A 20,862-nucleotide genomic window follows, 5' to 3' on the forward strand; every position below is an offset into this window, starting at 1 on the left:
AGGAAACTGGAGCTGGCTCACCACAAGACAGAGGTGACGGTTGTTAACAACCTGAAGTCGGAGCAGCAGACGGAGATCAGTGTAGGAGAGTGTACTATCCTGTCAAAGCGCTCCGTCAAACACTTGAGCGTGATGATCGACGATAAGCTTACCTTCGGTAGCCACGTCGATTATGCCTGTAAAAGAGCCTCCACAGCTATTGCGGCACTGTCCCGGATGATGTCCAATAGCTCTGCGGTGTACGCCAGTAAGCGCAAGCTTCTGGCTAGTGTTGCTACGTCCATACTTAGGTATGGCGGCCCGGCGTGGGGCACCGCGCTAAGTACTAAATGCTACCGACGGAAGCTGGAAAGTACTTACAGGCTTATGTGCCTGAGGGTTGCGAGCGCATACCGTACCGTGTCACACAACGCTCTCTGCGTCATTACTGGTATGGTGCCTATCAGCATTCTTATCAGTGAGGACATGGAGTGCTGCGAAATGCGCGGCACAAGAGGCATACGCAGGACTGCCAGGATGGCCTCTATGGTCAAATGGCAGCGCGCGTGGGACAGTTCCACCAAAGGAAGGTGGACCCATAGGTTGATACCGAGGGTAGATAGTTGGATTAATAGGCGCCATGGGGAAGTTACATTCCACCTGACACAGGTCCTTACAGGTCATGGTTGCTTCCGACAGTATCTACACCGTTTCGGGCATGCGGATTCTCCCGAATACCCAGCGTGCAATGGTTTAAAGGAAACGGCGGAACACGTTTTGTTCGTGTGTCCGCGTTTTCGCACAATGCGTGACCGCATGCTTGCCACATGCGGGGAGGACACAAACCCGGACAACTTGGTCCAGAGGATGTGTAGGGATGAGATTAGCTGGAATGCCGTTTCAACGGCTATCACCCATATCGTCTGGGAACTACAGAGGAGGTGGCGCGTGGACTCGGAAAATGGCTAGTTCAGATGCAGTACAAGAGGTGGTCCAGGGGTTCGAAGTCGGCTTCGTAGGTCATACCGGTGCCCTGCGGTCGAGATCGACCCTTACAGCGATTAAATGGCCGCGGAGAGGAAGTCCCGGTAGCGGTGCTGTCGTGGCGTCAGTCTACTGGGTTGGATCCGAGCCCGCGGTTGGAAAGGGGTCCCCGGCAAGGGTCGGGGTAGGTGAGACCCTGCTGTCTGCAACCTACGGATGCATCTGATAGGGCCTGAAGGGTAGTGATACCCTTCCTTACGAGCAGGTCAGATCGGGTTGCATGTGGGCATCAGTTCTTGATGTCCGCTCAGCAGTAGGGCGCGGGCGGGGTTGACCCTGCCCGCCTTCCGAGGACAAAGGGAGTGGCGAGGACCACTCGGGAAACTGGCTAAGCGCCAGCATGCTATCTTGATGAACTCTCCAGAGCGAGTCATCGATGTTCGTTGCTGCTAGGCTACGGCAGCTAACCTTGAGGGTGCGATATGCACTAGCCCCTCTCTGAAGCAATACCTTCTTGGTGGTTCCGGAGAGACGTAGGGTTTGGCGACCATAGGAATGTGTTTTAGTGGGTCGAGGAGAGAGTAGTCCTGGCTTCTACTGGCGTTGTAGAAGACGGCCTTAACCCCACACTACCCTAACCTTCCTGTTAGGGTGTCTGATGAGCAGATTTAACCCCCTATGCTTTAGAAGGAAAAAAAAGGCCCAGAGGCTCATGGCGACGCAGCCAACAACGCAATCAAGCAAGTCGATAGAAATTTGACCTGCCCACAGGTCAAGGCGATGGCTGGCAATCGCCCAGGATAGAAATCTTTTAACACGCTAAGTACCGACAGGCAAAAAAACGTGGAACTGTTTTTTTGCACATCCATATCTCAGCAGTTAGTGAACCAAATTTCAATCTTTTTGCGTTAACGGAATCCTACACTATTCTAGAGAGGTGTGGTGAAAGCCGATTGGAATTTCATGCAGCTTCCGGTGAGAACCAGGCGAAAACATTAGTTCCACATTTTTAACTTCTTCCGGTTCCGTTATGTTCCCGGATTGGTTGTGAGTACCATGTCTTTGTAGCGAGTTCTTTCGGAACCTCGACAAGATAGCAACATTCTGTCTTCGGCAAAGTTGTACAGAACAACAACCACTTCCTGGTGATGGATTTCTTAGTTCCGAATTACCCCACCACGTGGTGCTACACACCAAATTTTTCGAAACGCTTCCAGCACAAAAAAAATCAGCAAAATAAATTGCTGAATTTCAGCAAAATTTTTGCTGAACTTCAGCACAACATTGCTGATCAACTGTCAAAATTGCTGGATGGTTCAGCAAGTTGAAAAATAATTGCTGATATTCAGTAAATTCATATTGCTGAATGAAATCAGCACAAAAAAAATCAGCAAAATTTGCTGAATACCGGCAAACAAAATTTGCAGTGTAGTGTACATAGTAACTTCCGGTACGACTTTGGTGGGATATAGCACGAGATTGAAGCCAGATAGGAAGATGCGGTCTTCGGCAAAGTTGTTCAGGACTACGAGTACTTCCAGGTGATGAAGAGCATAGTTCAGAATTCCACCACCACGTGACGCTAGTGTACATAGTGACTTCCGGTACGACTTTGGTGGGATATAGCACGAGATTGAAGCCAGATAGGAAGATGCGATCTTCGGCAAAGTTGTTCAGGACTACGAGTACTTCCAGGTTATGAAGAGCATAGTTCAGAATTTCACCACCACGTGACGCTAGTGTACATAGTGACTTCCGGTACGACTTTGGTGGGATATAGCACAAGATTGAAGCCAGATAGGAAGATGCGATCTTCGGCAAAGTTGTTCAGGACTACGAGTACTTCCAGGTCATGAAGAGCATAGTTCCAAATTCCAACATCACGGACGCTAGTGTACATAGTTACTTCCGGTACGACTTTGGTGGGATATAGCACGAGATTGAAGCCCGACAGGAAAGTACGATCTTCGGCAAAGTTGATCAGGACTTCAAGTACTTCCAGTTCCGAACGTCACCACCACGTCACACCAAATTGGGACTTCTCTGACTAACTCGAAGGATTGTTCTGACAATTTATCTAGCTATTCGTATTGGAATCCCGCAAGGAAATTCCGACAAGGAATTTCCTCAGGATTGGTCCTGGGATTTTTTTTTTCAATGATGTATTTGAGAATTTTATTAGGGATTTTTGTTCCACAGATTCCTACTGGAATTTCTTTAGAATTTTATTCAAGCATTTCTCCAGTGATTCTTCTGGAATAAACTCACCTATTCATTGTGTCTCCAGGAATTCCTCCGGATATTTTTCAAAGCATTCCTCCGGGAATTTCTCAAAATATTGATCAAGAAATTCCTCCTCCAAGGATTCCTGTGAATATTCATTCGTGGAATTCCCAATGGAATTTATGCAGTCGTTATTACTAAAATTCCTCACGGACACCCTTCAGGTATCCCTCCAGAGATTCCAGCTGAATTTCTTCCAGTAAAGGAATTGCTTCTGGATTTTTTTTGAAATATTCTTCCAGGAATTCTTCAAGAAATAATTAAATAATTCATACTCTCCAAGTGGCCCTGAAATGATCCTTGCTCCTTGATCCTTGAACGTGGGAGCTAGACTCGTACCTTTGTATCATCTGGCTTCAATCTTGTGAAACATCTCACTAAAGACGTATCGGAAGTCACTATGTACACTGGCATCACGTTGTGGTAGAATTCGGAACTATGTTCTTCTTGACCTGGAAGTACTCGTAGTCATGAACAACATTTCCGTAGATCACACCTTCCTATCTGGCTTCATTCTAATGATATAGCGCCACTTTGCCGAACATCGCACCTTTCTGTCTGGCTTAAATCTCGTGCTATATCCCACCAAGGTCGTACCGGAAGTAGCATTGTACACTAGCGCCACGTGGTAGTGAAATTTTGAACTACGCTCTTCATGACCTGGAAGTTAACGAAATCCTGAACATTTTTGTCGAAGATCGTACTTTCCTATCTGGCTTCAATCTTGTGATATATCGCGCCAGCACTAGCGCCACGTGGTGGTTAAATTCTGAACTATGCTCTTCATGACCTGGAAGTACTCGTAGTCCTAAACAACTTTGTCAAAGATTGTTCCATACTATCTGCCTTCAATCTCGTGATATATCCCACCAAAGTCGTACCGGAAGTAACTATGTACACTTAGTGGCACGTGGTGGTGCAATTCAAAACTATGCTCTTCATAACCTAGAAGTACTCGTAGTCCTGAACAACTTTGTCGAAGATGATACCTTCCTATCTGACTTCAATCTTGGGATATATCTCATCAAAGTCGTACTGGAAGTCATTATGAACACTAGCGCCACGTGGTGGTAAAATTCTGAACTATGCTCTTCATGACCTGGAAGTACTCGTAGTCCTGAACAACTTTGTCGAAGATCACATCTTCTATCTGGCTTCAATCTTGTACTATGTCCCACCAAAGTCGTACCGGAAGTAGCTATGTACACTAGCGCTACGTGGTGGTGAAATTTTGAACTATGCTCTTCACGACCTGGAAGTAATCGTAATCCTGAACATTTTTGTCGAAGATCGTACTTTCCTATCTGGCTTCAATCTTGTGATTTATCTCACTATAGTCGTACCGGAAGTACAGTCGAGACTCTTATAAGATCACTGGTCGGGAGGCGCAATAGGAATCCGCTCATTAGGAGACTAAGAGCTTATGGGATTTCGGCATTTTGGGGATGTGGCCTATTATCTCGGGTGTGTTAAGAGTTAACGCAATACTTTCTTCGGCAAAGTTTTAGGGCTTGATAAGATCTACCATTTATAACTTTGGTTCATATGATTAGTTGGCAATTTGGCCGCTAGAGGGACCATCAACAATTTGATGCTAAATTGCACTACACACAGCTAATCGCGTTCGGTAATTTTTACCGAAATCTCAACCGCTGAGCGTTCGGTAATGGATTTTTAACGAAATTCTGTAAAAAAATAACAAATTTCGGTAAAATGTTATCGTTTATCTGTCAAACTTTAACGAACTTCGGTAAAAGTTGCTATCTTTGCCGATTTTTTCCTGTAAAACAAACTTAACGGTTGAGATTTCGGTAAAACATTACCGAAGTCGGTGTTTTTTCCTAACTGTGCAGGAACAATATCAGGTTGTCAAGCAATCGTTACGATATGCGACAGCTCAAGACCCTGATAATTTGGAAGGATAGTGTCTTGGGGAAAGCTGTTGGGTACGCTAATAACTTACTGACGATGAGTAGCGAAATTCGAAATTCCTCCACTGGGCGGCGCTAGTGAGCAAGTAAGCTTTCAAAACCTCATATCTCAGAATCCCGATAACTTAGGAAGTTGGTGTCTTCGGCAAAGTTGATCAGTATGACATAAACTAACATAAAAATAGACACTTGTTTCACTATTCTGCCACTAGGCGGCGCTAGTGAACATGTAATTTTAGAAATCTCATAGCTCAGAATCCTGATAACTTAGAAAGTTGGTGTCTTCGGCAAAGTTGATCAGTATGACATAAACTTACATAAAAATAAACACTTCTTTCGCAATTCTACCACTAGACGGCGCTAGTGACATGCTCACTCAAAACCTCATATCTCAAAATCCCGATAACTTAGGAAGTTGGTGTTTTCGGCAAAGTTGATCAGTATAACATAAAATTACATAAAAATAAACAAGTAAATAAGTTATCAGGATTCTGAGCTATGAGATTTCTAAAATTTGCAAGTTCACTAGCGCCTCCAAGTGGCAGAATTTTGAAACAAATGTTTATTTTTATGTAAGTTTATGTCATACTGAGATTTCTAAAATTTGCAAGTTTACTAGCGCCGCCTAGTGGCAGAATTGCAAAGCAAGCGTTAATTTTTATGTAAGTTTATGTCATGCTGATTAACTTTGCCGAAGATACCAACTTTCCAAGTTATCGGGGGGAGCGACACTAGTTTTGCCAAGCCGAAAAACCCCAAAAAAGTCGAAAAAAGATGAAAAGAAAACGGTAAACGCCGCCTAGTGGCAGAATTTTGAAACAAGTGTTTATTTTTATGTAAGTTTATGTCATACTGATCAACTTTGCCGAAAACACCAACTTCCTAAGTTATCAGGATTCTGAGCTATGAGATTTCTAAAATTTGCAAGTTCACTAGCGCCTCCTAGTGGCAGAATTTTGAACCAAGTGTTTATTTTTGTGTAAGTTTATGTCATACTGATCAACTTTGCCGAAGACACCAACTTCCTAAGTTATCAGGATTCTGAGCATTGAGATTTTTAAAATTTGCAAGTTTACTAGCGCCTCCTAGTGGCAGAATTTTGAAACAAGTGTTTATTTTTATGTTAGTTCATGTCATACTGATCAACTTTTCCGAAGACACCAACTTTCTAAGTTATCGTGGGGAGCGACACTAGTTTGCCAAGCTGAAAAACCCCAAAAAGTCGAAAAAAGACGAAAAAACCCGTAAACGTCGCCTAGTGGCAGAATTTCGAAAAAAGTGTTTATTTTGATGTAAGTTTATGTCATACTGATAAACTTTGCCGAAAACACCAACTTCCTAAGTTATCAGAATTCTGAGCTATGAGATTTCTAAAATTTGCAAGTTTACTAGCGCCTCCTAGTGGCAGAATTTTGAAACAAGTGTTTATTTTTATATATGTTTATGTCATACTGATCAACTTTGCCGAAGACCCCAACTTTCTAAGTTATCAGGATTCTGAGCTATGAGATTTCTAAAATTTGTATGTTCACTAGCGTTGCCTAGTGGCAGAATTGCAAAACAAGTGTTTATTTTTATGTAAGTTTATGTCATACTTTCCAAGTTATCGGGATTCTGAGATATGAGGTTTTAAAAATTTACTTGCTTACTAGCGCCGCCCAGTGGAGGAATTTCGAACTTCGCATCACATCGTCAGTAAGTTATTGGTGTACCCAACAAGTTTTCCGAAGACACTATCCTTCCAAATTATCAGGGTCTTGAGCTGTCGCATATCGTAACGTTTGCTTGACAACCTGATATAGTTCCTGTAGTGCAATTTTGCATCAAATTTTTAATGATCCCTCTGGCGGCCAAGTTGCCAATTGATCATATGAACCAAAGTTCTAAATGGTAGATCTTAGCAAGCCCTAAAACTTTGCCGAAGAAAGTATTGCGTTAACTCTTAACACACCCGAGATAATAGGCCGAAATCCCATAAGCTCTTCTCCTATTACGCTCACCCCTGTCTAATAGGAGTTCGTTTAATAGGAATTCGTTTAGTAAGAGACTTGACTGTAACTATGTACACTAGCGCCACATAGGGGTGAAATTCCGAAATATGTTTTTCATCACCTAATAGTCCTGAACAACTTTGCCTAAGATCGCACCTTCCTATCTGGCTTCAATCTCGTGCTATATCCCACCAAGATCATACCGGTACTAGCTATGTACAGTAGCGCCACGTGATTGTGAAATTCGGAACTATGCTCTTCATGGCCTAGAAATACTCGTTGTCCTGAACAACTTTGTCGAAGATCGCATCTTCCTATCTGGCTTTAATCTCGTGCTATATCCCTCCAAATTCGTACTGGAAATAGCTATGTACACTAGCGCCACTTGGTGATGAAATTCCGAACTATGCTCTACATGGCCTGGAAGTACTCGTAGTCCTGAACAACTTTGCCGAAGATCGCATCTTCCTATCTGGCTTCCATCTCGTGCTATATCCCACCAAAGTCGTACCGGAAGTCACTATATACACTAGCGCCACGTGGTGGTGAAATTCTGAACTATGCTCTTCATAACCTGGAAGTACTCGTAGTCCTGAACAACTTTGCCGAAGATCGCATCTTCCTATCTGGCTTCAATCTCGTGCTATATCCCACCAAAGTCGTACCGGAAGTCACTATGTACACTAGCGCCACGTGGTGGTGGAATTTTAAACTATGCTCTTCACGACCTGGAAGTACTCGTAGTCCTGAACAACTTTGCTGAAGACCGCATCTTCCTATCTGGCTTCAATCTCGTGCTATATCCCTCCAAAATCATACCGGAAGTAGCTATGTACACCAGCGCCACGTGGTGGTGAAATTCCGAACTATGCTCTACATGGCCTGGAAGTACTCGTAGTACTGAACAACTTTGCCGAAGATCGCATCTTCCTATCTGGCTTCAATCTCGTGCTATATCCCCCCAAAGTCGTACCGAAAGTCACTATGTACACTAGCGCCACGTAGTGGTGAAATTTTAAACTATGCTCTTCATCACCTGGGAGTACTCGTAGTACTGAACAACTTTGCCGAAGATCGCATCTTCCTATCTGGCTTCAATCTCGTGCTATATCCCACCAAAGTCGTACCGGAAGTCACTATGTACACTAGCGCCACGTGGTGGTGGAATTCTGAACTATGCTCTTCACGACCTGGAAGTACTCGTAGTCCTGAACAACTTTGCTGAAGACCGCATCTTCCTATCTGGCTTCAATCTCGTGCTATATCCCACCAACGTCGTACCGAAAGTCACTATGTACACTAGCGCCACGTAGTGGTGAAATTTTAAACTATGCTCTTCATCACCTGGGAGTACTCGTAGTACTGAAGAACTTTTACGAAGATCGCATCTTCCTATCTGGCTTCAATCTCGTGCTATATCCCACCAAAGTCGTACCGGAAGTTACTATGTACACTAGCGCCACGTGGTGGGGAAATTTTAAACTATGCTCTTCATCACCTGGGAGTACTCGTAGTACTGAACAACTTTGCCGAAGATCGCATCTTCCTATCTGGCTTCAATCTCGTGCTATATCCCACCAAAGTCGTACCGGAAGTTACTATGTACACTAGCGCCACGTGGTGGGGAAATTCGGAACTAAGAAATCCATCACCAGCAAGTGGTTGTTGTTCTGAACAACTTTGCCGAAGACAGAATGTTGCTATCTTGTCGAGGTTTCGAAAGAACTCGCTACAAAGCCATGGTACTCACAACCAATCCGGGAACATAACGGAACCGGAAGATGTTAAAAATGTGGAACTAATGTTTTCGCCTGGTTCTCACCGGAAGCTGCATGAAATTCCAATCGGCTTTCACCACACCTCTCTAGAATAGTGTAGGATTCCGTTAACGCAAAAAGATTGAAATTTGGTTCACTAACTGCTGAGATATGGATGTGCAAAAAAATTAGTTCCACGTTTTTTTGCCTGTCGGTACTTTACGTTACAAAAACCCTGTTGGTATAAGCAGTGTTAATCCGGCCTTCTGCACCACCGTGAGTCAAGTGATGACAAAGACCGCCAGCTAAGAGTTGTGTGCTTACCTGGTAGTGCAGCCTGGGCACTGTTATCCTTATGTCTTCAGCTGTCTTCAGGTGATCAGGTACGTCTCGAGCGTCTGTTCACCAAGCAGGTGCGGCTCAAACAGCGTCTGTTCTGGCATCCAGCGGTAGAGTATGAAATGCTCCTCCACCGGAAGCTATACCTAAGGTGGCACAAATTTCCCGAATGGAGGAGAACGTGCCTCTAGAGCCGACCTACTGATACCTAAGGTGGCAGCCCCACCACGGTGGGTAGGGGACCTTACGCCAACAACCTACTGTTTCCGAAACCCAAAAAAACCGTTACTGAAACCGAAAATGAAAGATTGCGAACTGATTCAACGGCAACGACTTGAAACGTGAAAAAAAAGCCGAAACATTTTCCCAAGCGTTTTAGAGGGTTAGTTTAACCCTAGTATTCCTAGTGGGCCATTCTATTAGCTACAGCATTGCCAAATTATTTTATTTTGATTCATAGGTTTCTGTATTTAAGTCATGATTTTATAACTTAGTGTTTTGGTTTCATGACTTGGCGACAAGGTTCCATGACCCAGCGTCATCGTATTTTATCGGGAAAAAAAAATTAAAAAAAAGTTGACAATGATTACTTTTTTTATGGAAACGGGTTTTGTTGTTCATGAGTATTCTTAGCGTCATGATTTCATGACTTATTGTCAGGATCAGTCTTGCGAATAATCGCGACCATCACGAGACAATCACTTGAACCGCTTTCACTCTTCCCTAGGTGATACGAACCAGTTAGCATGTCACGCCTGGAATGACAAACATGTTGTGGGTTCCATCCTTCGCAGCTCCGCAGCGATAGCAGTTGCTGAGTATGCTTCAGGCGGGTTGCGAGAAAATCAATCTCTCTGAGCAACGATGCATAACGGGCGAAGTGAGAGCGTTTGCCGTAGCCAGGGCGAACTGCGTGGTGAGCTCAATGTGTGTGTTTAAACTGAGCTATGCAAAACGAATAGGACTTATGACGTAGTACCGTGCTTGTGATAATACACATGCATAGTTTTACATGCTGTTGCGCGTGCATCTGCTTGAGGCGACGGAGAGAGTCATGACACTCACCTGAGCCGTATACAAGTCACGACGATTGTAGCAAAACAAAGGTGACTGGGTGACTATGATGGGATTCTGTCTTTTCTGGTGTTAGCGACTGTAGAGAGAGCGAATCAGAAACCGCAGAGACAGGGTGATACAAGCTTGGTGTTTATCAGCTTTTTTGTGACTTGTACGCTGATGCTTCGCGACACTGGTCAGGATATCATGAAGCAGCTACTGCTGTTATTCCATGACTGTTTTTTCATGAATCCAGCAACAATTCTTCCCAGTGTGATAATTGTGCAAGCACTAACTTAGAGTATATCATTAGATATGATTCAGGATCTGTCTCAGTTCGGATGTATTTCCAAGAAAAAAGAAGAGTGATCCTTAAATGTATGTTTCTAATGTGTCAATTTTGTTCACAATAATAAAAACACCACTTTTTATTATTGTATTACATTGTGCCAACCGTGTATTCCTTATCAATCTAATAAAATCTCAATTTTTCCTCTCTTCTTTCCAGGTACGTTCACTTTCGATTCAATTGTTGTAAACCGGTCATAAAAGTGGCAGCATTGAACAGCAAGTAGCAGCAAAGTGCAACCCGCAGGTATTTACAAGTTGTAAGCTCTCTATCAGCACGATGTTGGCGCTGGCGCTGGCGTTAGTGTCAGCGACTATCGCTAGTCGAGCCATCCACCACGTCGTCCCAGTAATAGCAGAAGAATAAAAAAACATAGTTACTTACAGTAGTTTACTGCATAAAGCCATGTTCAACACAAAGACGGGCACATAATTCAATTCCTAAGTGACAAAGTGTCTTGGCGACGACTGACCCAGAAAAAAAAAACGGAAAACCGCCGTTGCTGGTTGCTTGAGCTGCAACGTTTCCGTAATGTTTGTGGATGACATGGGTCTGCTGCGCTCGTTGTCGCGTCGTCGTCTAGTCGCATTTGCGAGCTGCACTTCGCTCGCTCGGAATAATCTCGTTTGTTAGTTTACAATGACTCAAATCATTGTCTGTGCTGCGATAACTTACACATGGCTGGTGGTCATTCGTTATCATCTGCGATGTAAGTTTTTAGGAAATTCCACCGCAAATCGTTCGGGGTTGCTATTTTCAATTTGGAACGCCCGCCAAAGCAAACCAAACCACCACCGAATCGTTAATGCGCTTTTTATTACTCATCAATTTGATAAATTTGTCTGGGGACCATCTTTTCTGTTTGTCGGTCGGTGCTTTCTTTCGCTGGACCGACAGGCAAACGGAAACTGAATATAAGATCGTTCGTTCATCCTGGCTAGACACGGTTATATAGTCATACTATGGGTACGTGATATGTCGCACAGGCGAGACGTTTCCTTAAAAGGATCGTCTTCTGTCGCGTCTCTGTGGGGATGTTGTTGGTGTGATTGGTCGGTTTGGAGCATCCATTTTTCCGCTTTCACATTCAAAGAAATTGTAACTAAATATCTTGGTTTATTTTGTTTGACTTGTGCTGCTAGCATGTTTGCGAGCACGCTGTTTGATTATAGTCTTTCGAGGATGTCTCATGTCTCGTACGAGAAAAAGCTTTAACTCTTTATCTGCTTATTATAATAGTTATTTATGTAACGATTTGCAAAAAGTTAATTTTTTCAGCGCGAGTCGTACATTTATCCAACGAGGCTTGCCGAGTTGGATAAATACGAAGAGTGCTGAAAAAATCGAGTTTTGCAATTTGTTACATAAATAACTATTATAATAAGCAGATGAAGAGTTAAAACTTTTTCTGTTCCTGTTCACTACAATACTTGGTACAAAACTACAGTCCTGTCAAATTTTCAGCCATTTCGGTGTTGATTTAATGGTGGCCCAAAATCAAAATAGGTTTGTATGGGAATTACTATGGAGAATTTTCAAAAAAGGATCTCCGCGCTGTACAGCATTACCACAAGGATGAAATCATAGGGTCAAAGCCGAATTGAATTTTTTAGATCTCAATTATGAATGTTGCCGAAGACCGGTACTTATTTCGACAATCGGGCAAAATGTTATTAAACAAATTCTCACTCGCATGCGCATCTTAATACACGATATCCTGCAAGGTGTGCAAGAAGGTAAATAACACGCATACTATGATTGCGTGTCAAACGTGTCGATCGAACTGTGGTCTTCTGTTTAAGCGTGCATGGATGATTATTGATTAATAACTTCTGTCTCGTGAGTCGAAACGAGTTACGGTCTTCGGCAACATTCATCATTAAGGTCTGAAGAATTCGATTCGGCTTTGACCCAATGACTTCGTCCTTGTGGTAATGCTTTACAGCGCGGTGAACCTTTTTTGAAAGTTTTCCATAGTAAATTCCATATAAAGCTATTTTGCTTTTGGGCCACCATTAAATCACCACCGATTGTAGTGATCATATGGGAGCTTTGAATTTTTGACATGTTTAAAGTCTGAACTGCCCTTGATACACTATGCCCAGAGAGTCGAGAAAATTTTCCCGACCGGAACGGGAATCGAACCCGCCGTCTCCGGATTCGCGATCCATAGCCTTAACCACTAGGCTAACTGGAGACTCAACGATCGTTAAGTTTGACAGATAAATGATTACATTTCATTGAAGCTCGGTGAAATTTGCCAACTTCACTGTTTTTGTCGGTAAAATCGTTTACCGCACACGCAGCGATTGAGATTTCGGTAAATCATTACAGAAGTCGTTTTTTTTCGGTTCTATGACATTTACCCGAAAACCAATTACCCGAAACACATTTACCCGAATGACATTCACCCGAACGTCACTTACCCGAATGCGACAAATACCCGAACGCGACATTTACTCGAATGCGACATTTACCAGAATACGACATTTACCCGAATACGACATTTACCCGAATGCGACACTTACCCGAAAAATGCAAAAAAAAACGTGAACATTCGAATGTAATGACTTTTTCATTACCAAGCTATAACATTTTAACAACACAGGCTGCTTTCAGCTACTTATATACTCGGTCACAATTTAGCAGCCATACTGCAAGTATTCTCCACTTCTTCTAATATTTGCCTTCTTTTTAAAATGGGCTGTTCTTTTGAATTTGCAGAGTCCAACTGTGTACTGTAGCTGACTTGGTCGACCAAACTGGAAATAGAGGCTATTTTTCGAGTTGGAATGTTATATTGTTTATTTGCAGACGAACTTCTAACTCCTTGAAAGATTTGTTCTTCTTTGAATAATAAGCCGTTCTTTCAAGTTAAGATTTACACAATTGACTGGTGGCCAAATTAGCAACTTGATCAGATATTTTCCTTTTTTTGGAATAGACTGTTCTTTCGAGGCCTGCTAATCGATCGATCTATCATTTTTTCGGCCTAATGACCACTCGGTTAATATGCTGGGCTTACTATCCATTGCTCTGCCTATAACGGGATAATGACCCATTCGGGGTAATGGCTTTTGGGATAAAAGCCTATTCGGGGTTATGGATTTCAGGCCGTGGCATTAGGGGAAATTTGGTAGAGTTTCTTTTACAGAAATAGTGATAACCTCACTAAGTTGTTTGGTGGCCTAACTATTCCGATCCTTCGGAGATTTTTCCTTCTTCTCTTCAAGGCTGTTCTTTCGAGTTGTACTGCTGCATAATTTATTGGCGTTCGAACTACTTTCTGTATATGAGTTTTTTCTTCTTTCGATCATAGGTTGTTGCTCTAAATTACATTTTTACAGGATTGAGTGATGGATTCCAAGTCTTCACCTAAGAATTTTCCCTTCTTTTAATAACAGGATGTTCTGTATCGTGAACAAATTGCAAACTTTTTTTTTATCAAAGTTTTTTTTTCTAATGATATGTTGACTTGCCGAGGGCTGTTCTATAATCGATTCGATCTAATGACCATTCGGTCTACAAATAGAGTTTTTCTCTTCTTTAAATCATAAACATTTCTATGCTTATCGAAAGAACAGCTTATGAATCAAAGAAGAGTAAATCTCTACAGGGAATGCCAACAGCAAACACAAAAAAATATCAAGCTGCAGTGATTAGTTTTATTCAGGTGTTTGCCTTGTGAATTCCTATCGCGGATCATTTCAGAGAAAATTTAATAAAATGTGTTTTTGAGGAATTCGACATTGAAAATATTTGTCTGAGCCGCAATACAAAATAATACATGTACTTTTTGCATTGAACAAAGCAAACGAACTTTACTCACAAAATCATAATTTATGCAGAGTAATACACTATTCGGGTAAATGTCGCATTCGGGTAAGTGTCGCATTCGGGTAAATGACGCATTCGGGTAAATGTCGCGTTCGGGTAAATGTCGCATTCGGGTATTTGGCATTCGGGTATATGCTACATTCGGGGAAATGGCTTTCGGGTAAATGTCTTTCGGGTAAATGATTTTCGGGTAAATGTTATAGAATCTTTTTTTTCTTTTACGTATAGGTTTTATCAATTTTCCCTGAAACCCACTGAGACGCCATTAAAACAACTTGAAACTTGCCAAAACCGCTCTGAAATCGCGTGAAAACCCCTTGAGATCATCCTAAATTTTCCTTAAACTCTCATGTAACCCAACGAAAGCCCATGCAAGCCTCCAAAACTTTTATGGTTTGGCGTCGCAGTCTAATGGGTAATGGAAAACGCTAGTTTTTTTCAATTCCCGACGTTTTGGTTCGTTTGGGACTTTTTTCAAGGGTTTAATCTTCAACCTTTAAGGTTTTCTGGCCAACAACAGTTTTGCTAAACTTAAAAAGTCATACGTTCGTTTTGATTTAGTTTTAGTCCGATCGGACTAAAACTTATCGGAATACATATCTTATTTAAGCGGTCTGGAATTCTGGGTCTATTTTCTCTATCTTCCACCATTTTTTTTTCATTAATACTTAATGTAAGGTTTATTAAAAACAATTAATTATTATCTTAACATTCACGTATATTAAGGGTTCTATAACATTTACCCGAAAACCATTTACCCGAAAGACATTTACCCGAATGACATTTACCCGAACGTCATTTACCCGAATGCGACAAATACCCGAATGCGACAAATACCCGAATGCGACATTTACCCGAATGCGACATTTACCCGAATACGACATTTACCCGAATGCGACACTTACCCGAAAAATAAAAAGAAATGTGTACTTGATCCCCATATGATTTGTCAATAATTAATATGTAATGGCCCGGTATCATATAGCAGGCTTTGGTTAGACCTAATAATCATCAGACTGAGTGATCATCAAGCACTCTGGTACAGGACTAACTGGCTGTCACAATGCTATTTTAATCAAAGGATTTTTGTTGATATTCTGTTCTTTTACGGCTCCATCCAATTAGCCCGAACGTCAATCCGAATCAATCAGGAGGTCGCCCAAAAAATGCAAAATTATCAACTTATATACACAGTTCGCATCGTACTCTTGTGCTGTGCGGACGTAAGCTCTCTCTGCTGCAGGAAGTTTTACTACCTAAAGCAATTCAACAGTACTTCTCAGTACTACCCACAATAGCACTTTTCAGCGCTAAATTTATACCTACTGATTCCTTTTCGATCCTTGCCTGGACCCGTGCCTTCGATTATTCGTTGGACCCGTTTACGGAAGTCAAATTCCGTGAAACGGTGGTAATCCTACTTGGACACCGATTAGGGAAAAAACCTCCTGGAAGGTCGCTTCAAATTAAATCATGGTTGCATCATCGAACAAAAGGAAGGGTGAATCCTTGAATTCACCGCTTCCTTCCAAAAAAGTCGGTTTCAAAACTGTCGCTAAACGCGGCAAAGTTAAAAGGAAAGGAGAACTTTCAGCTTCTCCGCTTCCTTCTACTAAAACAATTGTTTCGGATGAAAATTTCGTTGAAATGAGTAATCCTTATGAAACGCTGAACAATTTTTCGGAACAGCAAATTGAGGATGCCTCTAGCCCAGGTACTTCAATTTCTGCTAAAAAACAACGGGTGCCGCCAATCGTGGTCAGCGTCTGTGAATTTGCTGGTTTTAGGCAGGAGATCTTGAACTCCATAAGGGGAATCAAGGTTTCCTTCCAAATTGCCAGGAAAGGAGACTGCCGCGTATTGCCGGAAACCCTGAAAGATCGGGATCTTCTTCTCAAGTACCTTACTGAGAAGAAACATAAATTTTTCACATACGACGACAGGTCTGCACGCTTGTTCAAAGTCGTATTAAAAGGTCTCTCTAGTGATGACAAATCACCTGATGAGATCAAAACTGAACTCAACTTATTACTTGGATTCACTCCAGTCCAAGTAATAAAAATGAAAAAGAGAACCCGCTCTGAGAATCCTCGGCAGGGTATCTCTCAAGAATTTTATTTAGTTCACTTCAACAAAAGTGATCTAAATAACTTGAAATATTTGGAAAAGGCGAAGAAAATGTTCCTTGTCCAAGTGACATGGGAACATTTTCGTAAGCCTGGGGGAAATTTCCAGAACCCAACTCAGTGCCGCCAGTGCCAAGGTTGGGGGCACGGAACGAAACATTGCCACATGGATGCTAAATGCATGATTTGTGGAGGTTCTTCTCACGCCAAGGACAACTGTCCGGTAAGGGAAGATACCAGGAAGTTTAAATGTACGAATTGCGGTGGCAACCATAAGTCAAACTTTTGGGATTGCCCTATCCGCAAAAAAGTTGTCGAATCACGTGCCCGGCAGATGAATGGGAACGCTAGTCGTACCCGAAACTCTGCAGGTAGAATTTCTAACAACACAAATTCTTCCATCAACGATCGGTTGAATAATTTTCATACCGCTCGTACCTATTCGCCGGAGGTAGTTAACCACCAAACAAACCTTAGAGCGAATAATCTACCCTCCAGCAGTGGAGTGAGTAATATTTCTAATTTTGTTCAAACGAATCGAGCTACCTATGCCCATGTGGCTGCGGGTAAGCAAAATTCAAATAATTCCTATCACCAAACATCAAATTCGGAAAATGCACGTGATTCAGGCATGTCTGCTTCCGATTTTGACTTTTTATCTGAACAATTGCAACAAATGATTGATGCAATGTTCAAAACTCAAACTATGGCTGAAGCAGTCCAAGTTGGAGTTAAATTTACAAATAAAATAGTAATTGGATTACGTTTTGGTAATGGATCCAAATAAATTTTTGAACATTTTAAATTGGAATGCTCGTTCTCTAAATGGTAAAGAGGATGAGCTATTCCATTTTTTAACAGTTAATAATGTGCATATTGCAGTTATTACTGAAACTTATCTAAAACCTGGGTCTTCAATCAAACGAAACCCAAACTATTTTATTTATAGAAATGATCGCCTAGATGGAGCATGTGGTGGAGTTGCTATCATCGTTGACAGGCGCATCAAGCACCAACTTTTTTCATCATTTGAAACCAAAGTTTTTGAAACTTTGGGTGTTTCTGTTGAAACAAACTTTGGTAAACATACTTTCATTGCGGCCTACTTGCCTTTTCAATGCACTGGCCAGCAAATAGATTTTCTTAAATCTGATTTGCGAAAATTAACTCGCAACAGGTCCAAATTTTTCATAATTGGTGATTTTAATGCGAAACACCGTTCGTGGAATAATCTTCAGTCCAATTCAAACGGCAGGATTTTATTTGATCAGTGCTCTTCAGGATATTTTTCTATTCTATATCCCGATAGCCCCACTTGTTTTTCTTCTGCTAGAAATCCCTCAACAATTGATTTGGTCTTAACTGACTCAAGTCAGCATTGTAGCCAATTGATTACTCATGCTGACTTTGATTCTGACCATCTTCCTGTAACATTTCAAATTTCCCATGAAGCGATTTTTAATCCCATCAGCTCTACTTTCAATTATCACAGAGCTGACTGGGATACATATAAAACATACATCGATAGCCATTTAGATGTTAATGTTTCATTGGAAACACATTTTGATATTGACAATGCCCTCGAAACTTTGACTAGTACTATAGTCGAAGCTAGAAGCGCATCAATACCAAAGTGTGAAGTCAAATTCGACTCAGTTATTATTGACGACGATCTGAAACTTCTGATCCGTCTTAAAAACGTGAGAAGAAGACAATTCCAACGAACTCGAGATCCTGCTTTGAAAGTAATCTGGCAGGATCTTCAGAAGGAAATTAAAAAACGTTTCACCGAATTGAGAAACAAAAATTTTGCAAATAAAGTTTCTCAATTAAACCCCGGCTCTAAGCCGTTTTGGAAATTGACAAAAATTTTGAAAAAACCTCAGAAGCCTATTCCTGCGCTGAAAGAGGATAACAAAATATTATTAACTAATTCTGAAAAAGCACAAAAACTTGCCAAACAGTTTGAAAGTGCGCATAATTTCAGTATAGGTCTCACTAGTCCAATAGAACATCAGGTTGCCCGCGAATTCGAAAACATTCTCAATCATGAGAACATTTTCGACAATTCATTGGGCACTGATTTGGACGAAGTGAGATCTATTATAAAGAAGTTTAAGAATATGAAAGCTCCGGGTGATGACGGAATTTTCTATATTCTCATCAAAAAACTTCCAGAAAGTTGCTTATCATTTTTGGTTAATATATTTAACAAATGTTTTCAGTTAGCATATTTTCCTGAAAAATGGAAAAATGCTAAAGTTGTTCCAATTTTGAAGCCTGACAAAAATCCTGCCGAAGCTTCTAGTTATCGTCCAATTAGCTTACTGTCATCTATCAGTAAACTTTTTGAAAAACTTATTTTAAATAGAATGATGATTCATATTGATGAAAATTCTATTTTTGCCAATGAGCAGTTCGGATTCCGCCATGGTCATTCGACTACTCATCAACTTTTACGGGTAACGAATTTCATTCGTTCCAATAAATCTGAAGGTTACTCCACTGGTGTAGCACTTCTTGACATAGAAAAAGCATTCGATAGTGTTTGGCACGAAGGCTTGATCGTAAAATTGAAACATTTTAATTTTCCACTATATATTATTAAAATTATTCAAAACTATTTATCGGATCGAACACTTCAGGTAAATTATCAAAATTCCAAGTCAGATAGATTACCTGTAAGAGCTGGTGTTCCACAAGGCAGCATACTGGGACCAATCTTATACAATATTTTTACCTCCGACCTACCTGATTTGCCACAGGGATGTCAAAAATCGTTATTTGCAGATGACACAGGTATTTCAGCCAAGGGGCGAAGTTTGCGTGTCATTTGTAGTAGATTGCAAAAAAGTTTAGATATTTTTTCTTCTTATTTGCAAAAATGGAAGATTTCTCCAAATGCTTCCAAAACTCAACTTATCATATTCCCACATAAGCCAAGAGCTCTTTATTTGAAACCCTCAAGTAGACATGTTGTCACTATGAGGGGAACTCCAATAAATTGGTCGGAAGAAGTTAAGTATCTAGGGCTCTTACTAGATAAAAACTTAACTTTTAAAAACCACATAGAAAGCATTCAAACTAAGTGCAATAAATACATTAAGTGTTTATACCCACTTATTAATAGAAAATCAAAACTTTGTCGCAAAAACAAATTTTTGATTTATAAACAAATTTTCAGACCGGCCATGTTGTACGCTGTCCCAATATGGTCGAGCTGTTGCAATACCAGAAAGAAGCAACTTCAGAGGATTCAAAATAAAATTTTGAAAATGATTCTGAAGTTGCCTCCCTGGTATAGCACTAATGAGTTGCATCAAATTTCTATTATTGAAACATTGGAACAGATGTCAACTAAAATCATTGCCAACTTTCGTCAAAAATCGTTGCAGTCTTCTATTGCTACGATTAGCTCTTTGTATAATTAGTTTAAGGTGGGTTAGGGTTAGGATAAGTTGAAAAAAAATGTATTTCTGACACGCAGGTGAAAAATAAAGCCTGCAAAAAATCTTAACTGCTACAGCAAATGAAATGTAATATGTTATTAATTAGTATTGATAATAGCTTAAATTTATTTCACCAAATTAGGATGAAAGTGTGTTATAATACACAGAACACCTAGATTAAGTTGAAGAATGTAAAAATTGATTGAGATACTAATAAAGATTATTAAAAAAAAAAAAAAAAAAAAAAAAAAAAAAAAAAAAAAAAAAAAAAAAAAAAAACAACTTATATACACGATCACAAACTGCAATACCGCAAGTATTATCCACTTCTTCTAAGATTTGCCTTCTTTTTAAAATAGGCTGTTCTTTCGAATTTACATTGTCCACCCGTAAACTGTTGATGAGTTGGTCGGCTGGTACTGGCTAAACTGGTAATTTCTCCATATAATGTATTCATTCTTTCCATAAGAGGCTACTTCTGCGAGTTGGAGTTGAAATGTTATTAAGTTTGTTGAGGACGAACTCCATAGGAGACCCATGAATCCATATTTCTATCTATATCCTTTAGGGAACTATTATACATATCTATCGGGGTGATGACCCATTCGGGGAAATGGCTTTTGGAATAATATCCTATTCGAGGTTATGATGGCATTCGGGGTAAGGGGGTAGAGTTTCTTTAACAGACATAGTATCACTGTGTTGTTTGGTGACCAAACTATTACCTACCCTTCTTCTCTTCAAAGGCTGTTCTTTCGAGTTACACTGCTGCATATTTTGT

The 20,862-nt window shown here is 40.9% G+C and overlaps 1 long non-coding RNA gene across 9 annotated transcripts in view; it reads left to right on the forward strand.

Annotated features, from left to right (window-relative positions):
- Positions 1-20,862, forward strand: part of LOC109424009 (uncharacterized) — a 406,914-nt gene that overhangs the window by 188,390 nt on the left and 197,662 nt on the right. For 3 of the 9 annotated variants that reach the window (XR_009995642.1, XR_009995638.1, XR_009995639.1), the window contains exon 4: positions 10,829-10,944. The exons of 3 other annotated variants lie outside the window; for them this stretch is intronic. This is a non-coding gene — a long non-coding RNA (uncharacterized LOC109424009). Of the gene's footprint in view, positions 1-10,828; positions 10,949-20,862 lie in introns of those variants that run through there. 3 more of the 9 variants (XR_009995637.1, XR_009995636.1, XR_009995641.1) reach the window with 3 other exon arrangements.

This window comes from Aedes albopictus, chromosome 3, assembly GCF_035046485.1.
Source record: "Aedes albopictus strain Foshan chromosome 3, AalbF5, whole genome shotgun sequence".
Lineage (NCBI taxonomy): Eukaryota > Metazoa > Arthropoda > Insecta > Diptera > Culicidae > Aedes > Aedes albopictus.